Raw genomic sequence first — 13,553 nt, 5'->3', positions numbered from 1 at the left:
CCGTTCTTTCCACTGGGATCTCACTCATGGAGATCTTTCATTTAGTTTTTTTTTTTTTCCCCAGAGTGTCTTGGCTTTCCATGCCTGAAATACTCTCATGGGCTTTTCAGCCGGATCCGCATGCCTTAAGGGCTGATTCTGAGGCCAGAGTGTTGTTTAGGACATCTGCCATTCTATGGGTCTGCTGTGTATCTCACTTCCCATGTTGGATCATTCTCTCCCTTTGTGATTCTATCAGCTAGTATTTGCAGACACTATTCTTGTTTATGTGATCCCTTTGGTTCTTAGTCCTATCATTATGATCAATTGTGAACAGAAATTGATCACTGGGACTAGTGAGATGGCATTGGTACATGCCACCTTGATGTGATTGAATTGGAATCCCCTGGTATGTTTCTAACTCTACCGTTTGAGGTAAGTCGGCTTGAGCATGTCCCGAATTGCACATCTCTTCCCTCTCTTATTCCCACTCTTACATTTAACAGCGATCACTTTTCAGTTAAGTTTCAGCACTTAAGAAGAATTGTGTATTGGTTACAGTATTCAACCAAAAGTATTAAGTCGAACAAACAAACAAAATACTAAGAGAGATAATATATCAAGTTGCTCATCAACAATCAGGGTGAGGGCTGATCAAGTCACCATTTCTCATAGTGTTCATTTCACTTTAACAGGTTTCCTTTTTGGTGCTCAGTTAGTTGTCACCTATCAAGGAGAACAAGTGGTATTTGCCCCTTTGGGATTGGCTTATTACACTCAGCATAATGTTTTCCAAATTCCTAACAGGGATCACTTTTCAGTTAAAATTTAAACACCTAAGAATAATTGTGTGTTAATTACAGAGTATAACCAATGGTACTAGAACAAAAAAAAATGCTAAAATGGATAAAGTATTACATTGTACATCAACCGTCAGGACAAGAGCTGATCAAGTCACTGTTTCTCATAGTGTACATTTCATTTCAACAAGTTTCCCCCCTGGTGCTCAGTTAGTAGTCGCTGATCAGGGAGAACATATGATATTTGTCCCTTTGGGACTGGCTCAATTCACTCAGCATGATGTTTTCCAAATTCCTCCATCTTGTTGCAAATGAACGGTTTCATTGTTTTTGACTGCTGTATAGTATTCTATAGAGTACATGTCCCATAATTTCTTTATCTAGTCTACTGTTGATGGGCATTTGGGTTGGTTCCAGGTCTTAGCTATTGTGAATTGAGCTGCAATAAACATTAATGTTCAGACAGCTTGTTTGTTTGCCAATTTAAATTACTTTGGGTAAATTCCAAGGAGTGGGATGGCTGGGTTGAATGGTAGGGTTATATTCAGGTTTCTGAGGAATCTCCAGACTGACTTCCATAGTGGCTTCACCAATTTGCATTCCCACCAACAGTGGGTTAGTGTCCCTTTTCCCCCACATCCTCTCCAGCATCTGTTGTTGGTAGATTTCTGAATGTGAGCCATTCTAACCGGGGTGAGGTGAAACCTCATTGTGGTTTTGATTTGCATTTCCCTGATTGCTAGTGACCTTGAACATTTTTTCATGTGCCTGTTGGCCATTTGGATTTCCTCTTTTGAAAAATGTCTATTGAGGTCCTTGGCCCATCTCTTAAGGGGGTTGTTGGTTTTGTCTTTGTGGAGCTTCTTGATCTCTTTGTAGATTCTGGTTATTAACCCTTTATCTGTTGAATAGTTAGCAAATATTTTTTCCCATTCTGTCGGTTGTCTCTTCACTCTCCTGACTGTTTCTTTTGCAGTACAGAAACTTCTCAATTTGATGCAATCCCAATAGTTGATTTTGGCTTTGACTGCCTTGCTTCTGGGGTGTTTCCCAAGAAGTCATTGCCGGTACCTATATCTTGCAGGGTTTTTCCAATGCTCTCTAATAATTTGATGGTGTCAGGTCGTAGATTTAGGTCTTTAATCCATGTTGAGTGGATTTTTGTGTAAGGTGTAAGGTAGGGGTCTTGCTTCATACTTCTGCACGTGGAAATCCAGTTTTCCCAGCACCATTTGTTGAATAGACTGTCCTTACTCCAGGGATTGGTTTTGATTCCTTGATCAAATATGAGTTGGCTGTAGTTGTTTGGATTGATTTCTGGTGTTTGAATTCTGTTCCATTGGTCTATCCATCTGTTTCTGTACCAGTACCATGCTGTTTTGATTACAACTGCCCTGTAGTATGTCCTGAAATCTGGTATTGTGATGCCTCCGGCTTTGTTTTTGTTGTACAAGATTGCTTTAGCTATTCGAGGTCTCTTGTGCTTCCATATGAATTTCAGCATCATTTTTTCCAGATCTGAGAAGAAGGTCTTCGGTATCTTGATTGGTATTGCATTGAATCTATAAATTGCTTTTGGGAGAATGGACATTTTGATGATATTGATTCTTCCAATCCATGAGCATGGAAGATTTTTCCATTTCTTGGTATCCTCTTCTATTTCTTTCTTTAAGGTTTTGTAATTTTCATCGTAGAGATCTTGAACGTCCTTGGTTAAGTTTATTCCAAGGTATTTGATTGTTTTTGTAGCTATTGTGAATGGGATTGATCTTAGCAGTTCTTCCTCAGCATGGCATTGCCTGTGTATACAAAGGCTGTTGATTTTTGTGCATTGATTTTATATCCTGCCACTTTGCCAAAATCTTCTATGAGTTCCAATAGTCTCTTAGTAGAGTTCTTTGGGTCCCCTAAATAAAGAATCATATCATCTACAAAGAGGGATAGTTTGAGTTCTTCCTTCCCAATTTGTATCCCTTTAATTTCTTTTTCTTGCCTAATAGCTCTGGCTAGAACCTCCAGAACTATATTGAATAGCAGTGGTGAAAGTGGGCATCCCTGTCTGGTACCAGATCTCAGTGGAAATGCTTCCAACTTTTCCCCATTCAATAGGATGTTGGCTGTGGGTTTTTCATAGATTGCTTTGATTGTATTGAGGAATGTTCCTTCCAGACCCAGTTTGCTTAGAGTTTTCATCATGAACGGGTGTTGAATTTTATCAAATGCTTTCTCGGTGTCTCTTGAGATAATCATATGGCTTTTCTTCTGCAGTCTGTTAATGTGGTGTATCACATTGATTGTCTTGCGCACATTAAACCATCCCTGCATACCAGGGATAAATCCCACTTGGTCTGGGTGGATGATCTTTCTGATGTGTTGTTGCATTCTATTGGCGAGAATTTTATTGAGGATTTTTGCATCTATGTTCATCAGGGATATTGGTCTGTAATTCGCTTTCAATGCTGCATCTTTTTCCGGCTTAGGAATTAAGGTGATGCTGGCTTCATAGAAAGAATTTGGGAGGACTCCCTCTTTTTCGATTGCTCTGAATAGTTTGAGAAGAATTGGAGTCAGTTCTTCTTTAAATGTCTGGTAGAATTCAGCAGTGAATCCATCTGGTCCTGGGCTTTTCTTTGTTGGGAGGGCCTTTATTACTGTTTCAATTTCTGTCTCAGTTATGGATCTGTTTAGGTTTTCTATATCTTCCTGGTTCAATTTAGGTAGGTTGCATTTGTCCAGGAATCTATCCATTTCTGATAGGTTTCCCTGTTTGCTGGAATACAAGTCCATGTAGTAGTTTCTGATGATTCTTTTTATTTCTGTGGTGTCTGTTGTTACATTTCCTTTTTCATCTCTGATTTTATTGATTTGGGTCTTTTCTCTTCTTTTTTTAGTTAGTTGGGCCAATGGGGTGTCAATTTTGTTTATTTTTTCAAAAAACCAGCTCCTCGTTTGGCTGATTTTTTGTAATTTTTTGGGGATTCAATCCTGTTGATTTCTTCTCTGATTTTAATTATTTCTCTTCTCCTACTAGATTTGGGTCTGGTTTGCTGTAGGTTTTCTAGATCCTTGAGGTGAATTGAAAGTTCATCTATTTGATGCCTTTCCAATTTCTTGATGTAGGCACCTATTGATATAAACTTTCCTCTTAACACTGCTTTTGCTGCGTCCCATAAGTTTTGGTATGTTGTGCTGTTATCTTCATTTACTTCCAGAAAATTTTTGATTTCTCTTTTAATTTCTTCTATGACCCATTGTTCATTCAGGAGCATGTTGTTCAATCTCCATGTGTTTGCATATGCTCTAGGGATTCCTGAGTTGCTAATTTCCAACTTCATTCCTTTATGGTCTGAGAAGCTGCATGGTATGATTCTAATTCTTTTGAATTTGCTGAGACTTGCTTTATGGCCTAGTATGTGGTCAATCCTAGAGAAGGTTCCATGTACTGCTGAGAAGAATGTAAAATCTTTAGCTGTAGGATTGAGGGTTCTGTATATGTCTGTTAGATCCATTTGGGCTATAGTGTCATTTAAATCTACTGTCTCCTTGTTGATCTTCTGTCCTGTTGATCTGTCTATTTCTGAGAGTGGAGTATTGAAGTCCCCCAGTACTATTGTATTGGGGTCTAAGTCTCCCTTTAAGTCCCTTAACAAATCTTTTAGATACACCGGTGCCCTGTAGTTAGGTGCATATACATTGATAATTGTTATATCTTCCTGTTGAATTGATCCCTTAATCATTATGTAGTGTCCCTCTTTGTCTCTCTTAACAGTTTTTGTGATAAAGTTTATGTTGTCCGATATTAAGATGGCTACGCCCGCTCTTTTTTCATTTCTGTTGGCATGGTATATCTTTTTCCAGCCTTTCACTTTCAGTCTGTATGGATCTTTGTTGGAAAGATGTGTTTCTTGTAAGCAGCAAATAGATGGGTTTTGTTCCTTAACCCAATCAGCCAATCGGTGTCTTTTAACTGGATAGTTCAGGCCATTAATGTTCAATGTGACTAATGATAAGTGGTAACTTTGCCCTGCCATTTGCCAAAGATAAGTTCTAATATATGCTTTGAATTCCCTGTGATCTTTTGCTGTGAGCTTTCCTTCCTTTACCTTCTTTCATATTGATGACCGTGTTTCTGTGTTTCTGTGTGCAACACATCTTTAAGCATCTTTTGCAGGGCTGGACGAGTGGTGACAAATTCTTTCAATTTCTGTTTGCTATGAAAAGTCTTTATTTCACCTTCATTCACAAATGAGAGCTTAGCAGGATATAATATTCTAGGCTGGCAGTTTTTCTGTCTTAGTACCTGGGCTATATCTCGCCATTCCCTCCTAGCTTGTAGGGTTTCTGATGAGAAGTCAGCTGTGAGTCTGATTGGAGATCCTCTGAGAGTAATCTGACGTTTCTCTCTTGCACATTTTAGGATCTTTTCTTTATGTTTCACTGTGGAGAGTTTAATTACAACGTGTCATGGTGAGGATCTCTTTTGGTCGTGTTTATTAGGGGTTCTGTGTGCTTCCTGTACTAGGATTTCTCTGTCCTTCTCCAAACCTGGGAAATTTTCTGCTAATATCTCACTAAAAAGGCCTTCTAATCCTTTCTCTCTCTCCATGCCTTCAGGAACTCCTAGAACCCGAATGTTGGGTTTTTTAATAGTATCCTGAAGATTCCCAACAATATTTTTTAGATTTCTAATTTCCTCTTCTTTTCTTTGGTCTGACTGTATCCTTTCCTGTTCTCTGTCTTCTAAGTCGGATATTCTCTCTTCTGCTTCACCCATTCTGTTTGTTAGGCTCTCTAATGTGTTTGTCATTTGATCTATTGAATTCTTCACTTCATTATGATTTCTCGTCACTATCACAGTTTCCTTGAGTCACAAGCCCCCGAGTATAATTCTATCCTCCTACCTATCAGTCAGATCACCCCCTTTTCCAAGAAGCCCCTCTTCATCTGGGACCTAAGAAGACCCTATGAAAATACGGACATTGAGCTCCACATAGGAACTGCTAGAGGTGCCATGTAATTCCCAGGTGGCTTCACTGGAGAGGCACTGTCCCAAGCTCATAAAGTGGACTAACAACTGGGAGGGCTCCTCTTCCGCCACAGAGCATGGCTGGAGGGACTCGAGGCGCCCACTCTGTCTCACTTCCCACAGCCCATCTCCTTTTGGGCCAATCTGCCAGCCCACTGTCCACTCGTGACACATATTCTTGGTATGGGGCAACCCATACCAACCCATGCTCGTGTGTGTGTGTGTGTTCACTTTCTCATCTCTTAGATCAGCAGTATCACCTTGTGTACATTATTTGTGTCAGCACTTACAATGTGTATCTTTGTGCATGACAAGAGCCTAGAGCACAAAATTAATACCCCCTCACCTATAACATTTACCAGTTGCAAACTGTATGAGGTTATGTTTCTACCTTTATTTTTTCCTGTGTGTAAAATGCCTATCGTGTCATTTAATTCAATAGGTCATTGTTTGTGTGTTTGTTTTCCAGTTTCACGTTTCAGCCCAGTAAATGTCCCAAGAACATACTGTCTGTTGGATGTGATGTTCACAGTATAGTGGATGATGTAGCAGGCTGGGGAAAAAAGCATTTAAGCAAAAGAAACAAACATACAACAGGATAATTTTAACCTATTCACAGCATTTCTTGCTAATGCTTGTCCAGCCTGTGAACAGGCTAACTAAATGCCTTGAACAAATTAAGATGATCCATTAGGTCCTGTTTGGTATTTCAAGAAGGCTCCCTGCCCTACATAAATATTAAATTGAATCCTGAGGGAGAGTAATAGCTAACCAGGAAAGGAAGTTTAAAAAAAAAAAAAACACATTCTGAGGAGCAGGAACAAATGCTGCTGAGCAGATTGCTATGGTTTCAAGGTTTGTTCCCTCCAAAACTCAAGTTGAAGTTCATTGCTATTGTGATAGTAAGTAAGAGGCAGGAACTTTAAATGGTGTTTATGGCAGAGAGCTCCACCTCTGTAGGCAGGTTTGGTGCCAATATCAATAATATAAATGATCAGACTGGGGTGTTCTGTTGCAGCAGCACAATTCACACTAAGATATATGACAACACCATTATAGATAAGAAATGTATAAACGGACAGGAAGTGGGGTGGACACTGTGCAATGGCGTAGGTGCCTCTTCAATGCTCTCATCTCATGTTAGAGTGTCCGGATTCAAGCATCAGCTTCACTTCTGACTCCAGCTTCCCATTAATGTGTATCCTGGGAGGCAGCAGATAATGGCTCAAGTGCTTGGGTCTCTGACACTCATGTGGGAAACAAATGGAGGTTTGGGCTCCTGGCTTCAGCCTGGCCCTGCCCTGGCTGTTTCAGGCATTTGAGAAGTGAACCAGTAGATGAAAGATCTCTTTCCCCCACTCCAAATAAAATGAAAACAAATAAGTAACATAAAAGTAGATACATGTTTTCATTACTTTGTGGGCATTTTTTAAAAAAATATTAATTTACTTATTTCATTTATTTATTTGAAAAGCAGAGTTACACAAGGGGGGGGGAGAGAAAGGGAGAAAGAGAGAGAGAGAAAGAGAGAGAATCTTCTATCAACTGGCCAGAGTTGAGCTAGGCTGAATCCAGGAGCCCAAAACTCTACCTGGGTCTCTTACAAGAATGGCAGGGGCCCAAGTACTTTGGGTCATCTTCTGTTGCTTGCCAGCTGCCTTAGCAAGGAACTGGATCAGAAGTGGAGCAGCCAGGATATGAACCAATGCCCAAAGGGGATGCCATTAATGTAGGCAGCAGCTTAACTTGCTGCACCACAACACCAGCCCCTCTGCATCTTTTTCCTAATCTGCCTGCCCATGTGCAAGTTAGGATCATTGATCACCAGTCAAAGCTCAGAGTGGCTACGGGATTACCCCATGGTCATGCACCCAGACTTGGAAATCGAGCCTATCACGTGACAAAGCCTGGCTGGGAAACACAGTCACTCTTGTGTTTTCTATGCGTTTCTATGTTTACAATGAGATTAACATTTGGGAGACTGAGTAAAACAGATGGCCTTCCACAATGTCGGTGAGCTTCATCCCATCAACTGAAGCTCGACTGTTCTACAAAATTAAAACAAACAAAAGCCTGAACTCTTCCTGACACAAATTTTCCTGTCTGACTGCCTTCACAAACTGCAACATCAGCTTTTTTCTGCCTTTGGCCTTGAACTGAACTAGTGCTGTTTTGGGGTACTGAGCTTGCCAGTCTTTGGAATGGAATTACACCATCAGCCCTCCTGTTCTCAGGACCTGAACTAGAACAAAACCACTGGCTTTCCTGGGTATCCAGTTGTACCAGCCTCCATAGCCATGTAAGAAAATTCCTTTTGATAAAGATTCTCTACAAGGGTCCTTCAAAAATTCTGAGGAGAAATGGAAGTAAAATATACGTTTATTTTGATGCTAAAAGTTTTTGATATTCATTGTACACAGCTTTTTCATAACATACATTTTCCATAAGCCATTGAAGACTCATTGTCTGCATGGATCTCAGAAACTTTTGCACCAAACTAAACTCATCTATTAATTCCATTTTCCTGTGATCTTTTTGAATTATCTTCATATAAATATGTATCCTATTGGTTCTGTTTCTCTGAAAAACTCTGACTAATACAGCTTTTTATGAGATCCAGGGAAAAGGAAATGAACAAGGATAATGAATGAAAGGCCCCCAAGGGTAGCAACGAGAGCCATTACCATTCCTAGGCCTGAAGGGGTTAAGGAGTAATATTCCAAACCCCAATATAGCTGGGGGAGAAGGTTGGAGGAGGAGAGCTCCCTGGCAGGGGCTGTGGTCCCTAGTCAAGGAATGCAGCCAACCTAGGACCAAAGAGAAAGGCACTTTGATTTCCTACTGGGCCTTCCATGGTTGAACCCAAGTGGAAGCAAGAAGACAAGGAGACCTACTGGGGCCTTTGATAAAGGTCAGACTTCCCAGGAACAGAGCTGAGTGGAGAAGGATAGAGCACAGATGTAAAGGGACAAATGCAAAGTATCTATCCAAGAATCACTACCTCAATGCAGTTCCAGTCTGCATGGCTGCATGGTTTCCTATAGCAGCTGATTGAGCTGTCAAGATTTAGATATGAAGAAATTAAATCATTCAATGGGTTCACAAGTGCTATCAGACGGAATAACAGAAAGAGAAGAATGTAAATGGGTGCTATTTTATTTTTTGAAGTGGGAGCCTAAATAAATAAAGCACTGGATTAGAGACCTGGAGCTAACTAGATTGCTAAGATCAGACAAGACTGACAAATTGGAAGAAAATTGAAGGATAAAGGATAAAAGGATTAGAAGACACTCTAAGTCAAAAGTAAGGTTAGAGCACAAGTAGGAGCACACTGAAAGCATAGGGATTGGGTGGAGGGAGCAACAAGATGTCTGTATCCCATATCACAATGTCCGGGTTTGAGTCCTATTCCATACCTGACTCTAGCTTCCTGCCAATGCAGACCCTAACAGTGACGACTCAAGTAATTGGGTTCCTGCCTCTATGAGGGAAATCTGGAGTGAAACCCCAGACTCCTGACTTTGGCCCCAGCTAGGAGCTGTTGTGGGCACTGGGGAAGTGAACCAGTATATGGGAGCTTTCTCTCTTTCTCGGTTTATCTCCCTGTCACCCAAATAAATAAAAATTTTAAAATTTCTATACTAATAAATATCTATGTGAAATGTAATTTTAACCAAAATCAAAAGAATTACTTAAATATATTTCTAAATTGTTATTTATTTGAGAGGCAGAGAGACAAATTTCTCATCTGCTGCTTCACACGTCCAACACCCGCAGTGTCTAGGAACTCAATCAAGTTCTCCAAGATGGGTAGCAGGGACTCGACTACTTCAGCCTCCACCTGCTGCCTCTGAAGGTACACATTAACAGGGAGCTGAAATCAGGGACAGAGCCAGAATCCAAACCCAGGCTCTTCAATCTGGGATGCAGGCATCCCAAACAGCATCTTAACCACTTAGGTCTAAGGCTCACACCAAAACAATGATTTTCTTATGAGTGAAATTTTTCAAGTTAAAACATATGAGAGTGGGAATTTGGGGAGGGAGGAGGAAGGAGGGTTGGAGCATGGGCAGAAGGGAGAGTAGGATGGGAAGTATCACTATGTTCCTAAATCTGTGCATATGAAATTACATGAAACTTGCCTAACTTAAATAAAATTTTTTAAAATATGGTAAGCAGAGAGACAAGAATATCCACTACAATCATGAAGAATAAAACAGAGAACATACCATATGAAATTTCACAAATTAGACTGATTAAGAACTGCTGCTGTTTAATGCTAAGTTTCACAGTCTAATGGAACAGAAAAGTGATTCAAGATTATCTATCTACCTATCTATCCAAATGATGTATAATAAACAACGCATTACAAGAGTGAGAAAATCATGGGATTTTCAATACATGGCATTGTTATGATTGTTTATGAAGACAGAAAAGGAGAAGATTTCTATTTCATTTAGATAAAAAAAGTTCCAAATTATTGACCTAATCTTTAACATACTGAGGTGAAAGCATTGGAAAATATATTAATGAACTCAGGATAGAGAACAAGACACAGCAGGCACAAACTATAAAGAAAAAGATAAGGAAGTATTTTTAAGTTTTGTACAAGAAAAAATCATAAAGTGAAACAAGAAGCCACAGACTGATTTGTATAATCTTATAACTGCTAAAAAATTAGAATTCATACTATATAAGCCATATCTACAAAAAATAAGCAAACAACAAGCAGTCCAAGGGTATAAGGAACAAAGACTATGAACTAGCAAGTCACACTAGATGAAACCAGGATCACAAATAATGTGTGCTGGTGGCTTAAATTACTGGTGACCATTCTTCCCTTCCTTATACAAGTTATATGCCCATGTCTTTACTAAGGAATGGAAGATTTCCCCAACTGAAGGATGTTGGACTCCATTAACTGCCTACCTTCAATCAGTGGGACATAAGCAAAAATGTTATAAACAGGGACTTGAAATGTCCTTGAGGGATGCAGCCTTTGCTGCAGGAAGAGCATGGACAGCTGAGCCATTGACTCAAAGAGGCTAAAGGACACCTGGAACAGACCTGGAACCACAGACCTGCGGTGTAAGCAGAGCCATTGGCCTGCAGATCTGAAAAAGTAAATGGTTGTCTCTAAGTTTGGGAGCGACTGGTTACCAATATTGTTCCAGCAGTAGTTGGTTGATGTCATGTGAAAATATAATCAACTTCATTATTAATAATACAGATGAAGCCACAGTGATGAATATTTCCTATCTATTGGATTGGCATTGCCTAACACTGCTATACAACACTTTGGAGAGTAATTTGGCAGTAATGTATAATGTTGAAGTATTACAGCTTCTAAATACATAGCCAAGAAATTCTTGAACTTGTGTACAAGGAGATACATATAAAGAATGCTTGTTACAGAACTGTGTAAAATAATTTTAAAAAATTATATCCATCAACAAGGAAAATGGATAAACACATCATAATATGTTCACAGTATGGAAAGCAGTAAAAATGAACAGATTATAGCTATGCATTTCAACATTTTAAAAAAAATCTTGCAAACAGAGGTGGCATTTGACAGGATGGTTAATAGGCCTCTGGGGATGCCTACATCTCATAGCAGAGTGCCTGCTTTGAATCCCAGCTTCAGTCCCTACCCCAGCTTCTTGCTAATGTGTACACAGGGAGGCAGCAGATGAGAGTGGAAACAACTGGGTCCATGTCACCCACATGAGGGACCTGATTTGAGTTCTGGGCTCCTGGTTTTGGATTGCCCCAGCCCTGGCTGGTGCAGACCATTTTGAAAGATATCTCTTTGCTTCTCTCCCTCTCCCTCTCCCTCTCTCTTTAAAATAAACTTTTTAAAAATTGTAAATAACATGGAATAACAAGTTTCAGAAATAACAAGTTTCAGAAAAAAATTTATATACACAATGGTCCCACATATATCCTGTTCTGAACCATTAAGAGGACAGCATGTATTATAACAATAGATGCTGGGTTTGCAACTTCACATAACAATAGCTAATGTAAAAGGTAGTGTGGGGAATATTATCAGCAAGAAACATACAAGGCGCTTTATCGAACTGTTTGATTTCTTTAAAAGATGAAAGAAGCATATATTACAAAATTAGAAGATCTGACAAAGCTGGATATTAGATACGCAGCTGTGAGTTTTGTTATTCTCAGGGCTTTTCATGATAACTTAACATTTCATAGTTTTAAGAAAGAAAGAGCTTTGAAGTTGGAGGCCAAAGACCTGCTTCTGATTCCTGCTCTGCCATTAACCAACTGCGACCCCCAGCAAAACCTCAGAATTGTCTAGACCTTTGCTTTCTCCCCTGCAAAATAAATGTGTTGAACCAAGAGACCTTCAAATGTCCTTCTACATTAAAATTGCAGATTACATTAATTTTTAAAACCTCAAATTAACTAAATATTTTTATCCGTTACATTGGGTAGCATCCAGAATAGCCACTTTTATATGCAAAACCATCAACAGACTCCTATGACCTCAGACAGTTATTTCAGCTCCAGAAATACAAACCAAATTCTCAGTAGAACACTGCCACATTCCAAGATCAAAAAAGCTCTGAAAGAATGTTCTTAAAGGTCATCATGACTTAAAACTATTTATATTGCCCCAAAAGTTAAAGATACACACACACACACAGAGAGAGAGAGAGACAGAGACAGAGACAGAGAGAGCGAGAGCCCTCATCCCACAGAAAGACTCACAGAACAATACCCTTGTGAATGTTTTATAGAAATCTGTATAAATCCTTAAAAGGACCCAACCCACAGCCCAATTTTCTATTCTGCCATGACACAGTTGATGGACAACTGTGATAATTCAAAAACAACAACGTGACAAGCGGGGGTTGGCGAAGTACAGAACTAAATTGGTGTCATTTTTCTATTGTCGACACCAAGAAAAGTCTCATTCTCAACAAAAAGGATCTACTAAACCTGAAGATGGAAATGCGTTTCCCTAATAGATTCGCGAATTCAGCAGCAATAAAGTAACGTTCTTCCTTCCCTCTAGGTGTATTTACTGTTCTTAACTCTCTGTTTCAAATCATTGGGAGAAAACAGAGTTCTTTGGCTGGAGAATATTTTCTTTCCAAATGTTTTCACACAAAGTTTATGGATAACAAAGCTATTTATACTCATCTCTCTGCTTTTCAGGCCTTCTGACATATAAGACTACCACTCTGAACTGTGCTTTAAGCTCTAATATCTTGCAAATTAACCTGCGAAGGCAGGGAAATTGTGTTGCTTTGGAATTAACTTCTTTGCTTTCTCCTCTGCAAAATAAATGTGCTGAACCAAGAGACCTTCAAAAAAAACTAGAGATTTTTCTTGAGGCAACCACCTGCAAATATATATACATGAGCAATGCAAAACAGCATAGCATGTGGCCATGTAAGAAAAAATTTCTCATAGTCAATACGTGGTTTTTTAAGGTGCCAGACTTTAAAGTGAGGGCATGACTTATCCTCATCTTGGTCACATTTGCATGAAGTCTCAAGAGCATTTGATGAGTGTCCCCCTCTGATCTGAGCGCTCTCACCCCCGCAGCTCAAGTTGGGACTTGTGTTAAGAGAGGAACTCCACATGATGCTGGCTACCGTGTTCTCTGCCCCTCTTCCATTAAGCATTTACTCAGTGCACAGTGCAGATGCACAACAGTGTACAGCACAGGGCCAGAATGTAAGAAAGAAGAGTAGAGTGAACGGCAGATGTGCCCA

Source organism: Oryctolagus cuniculus, chromosome 16, assembly GCF_051225735.1.
Source record: "Oryctolagus cuniculus isolate XC-2025 breed Fujian yellow rabbit chromosome 16, ASM5122573v1, whole genome shotgun sequence".
In the NCBI taxonomy this organism is placed as follows: domain Eukaryota; kingdom Metazoa; phylum Chordata; class Mammalia; order Lagomorpha; family Leporidae; genus Oryctolagus; species Oryctolagus cuniculus.
This window is presented reverse-complemented; position numbering follows the sequence as displayed.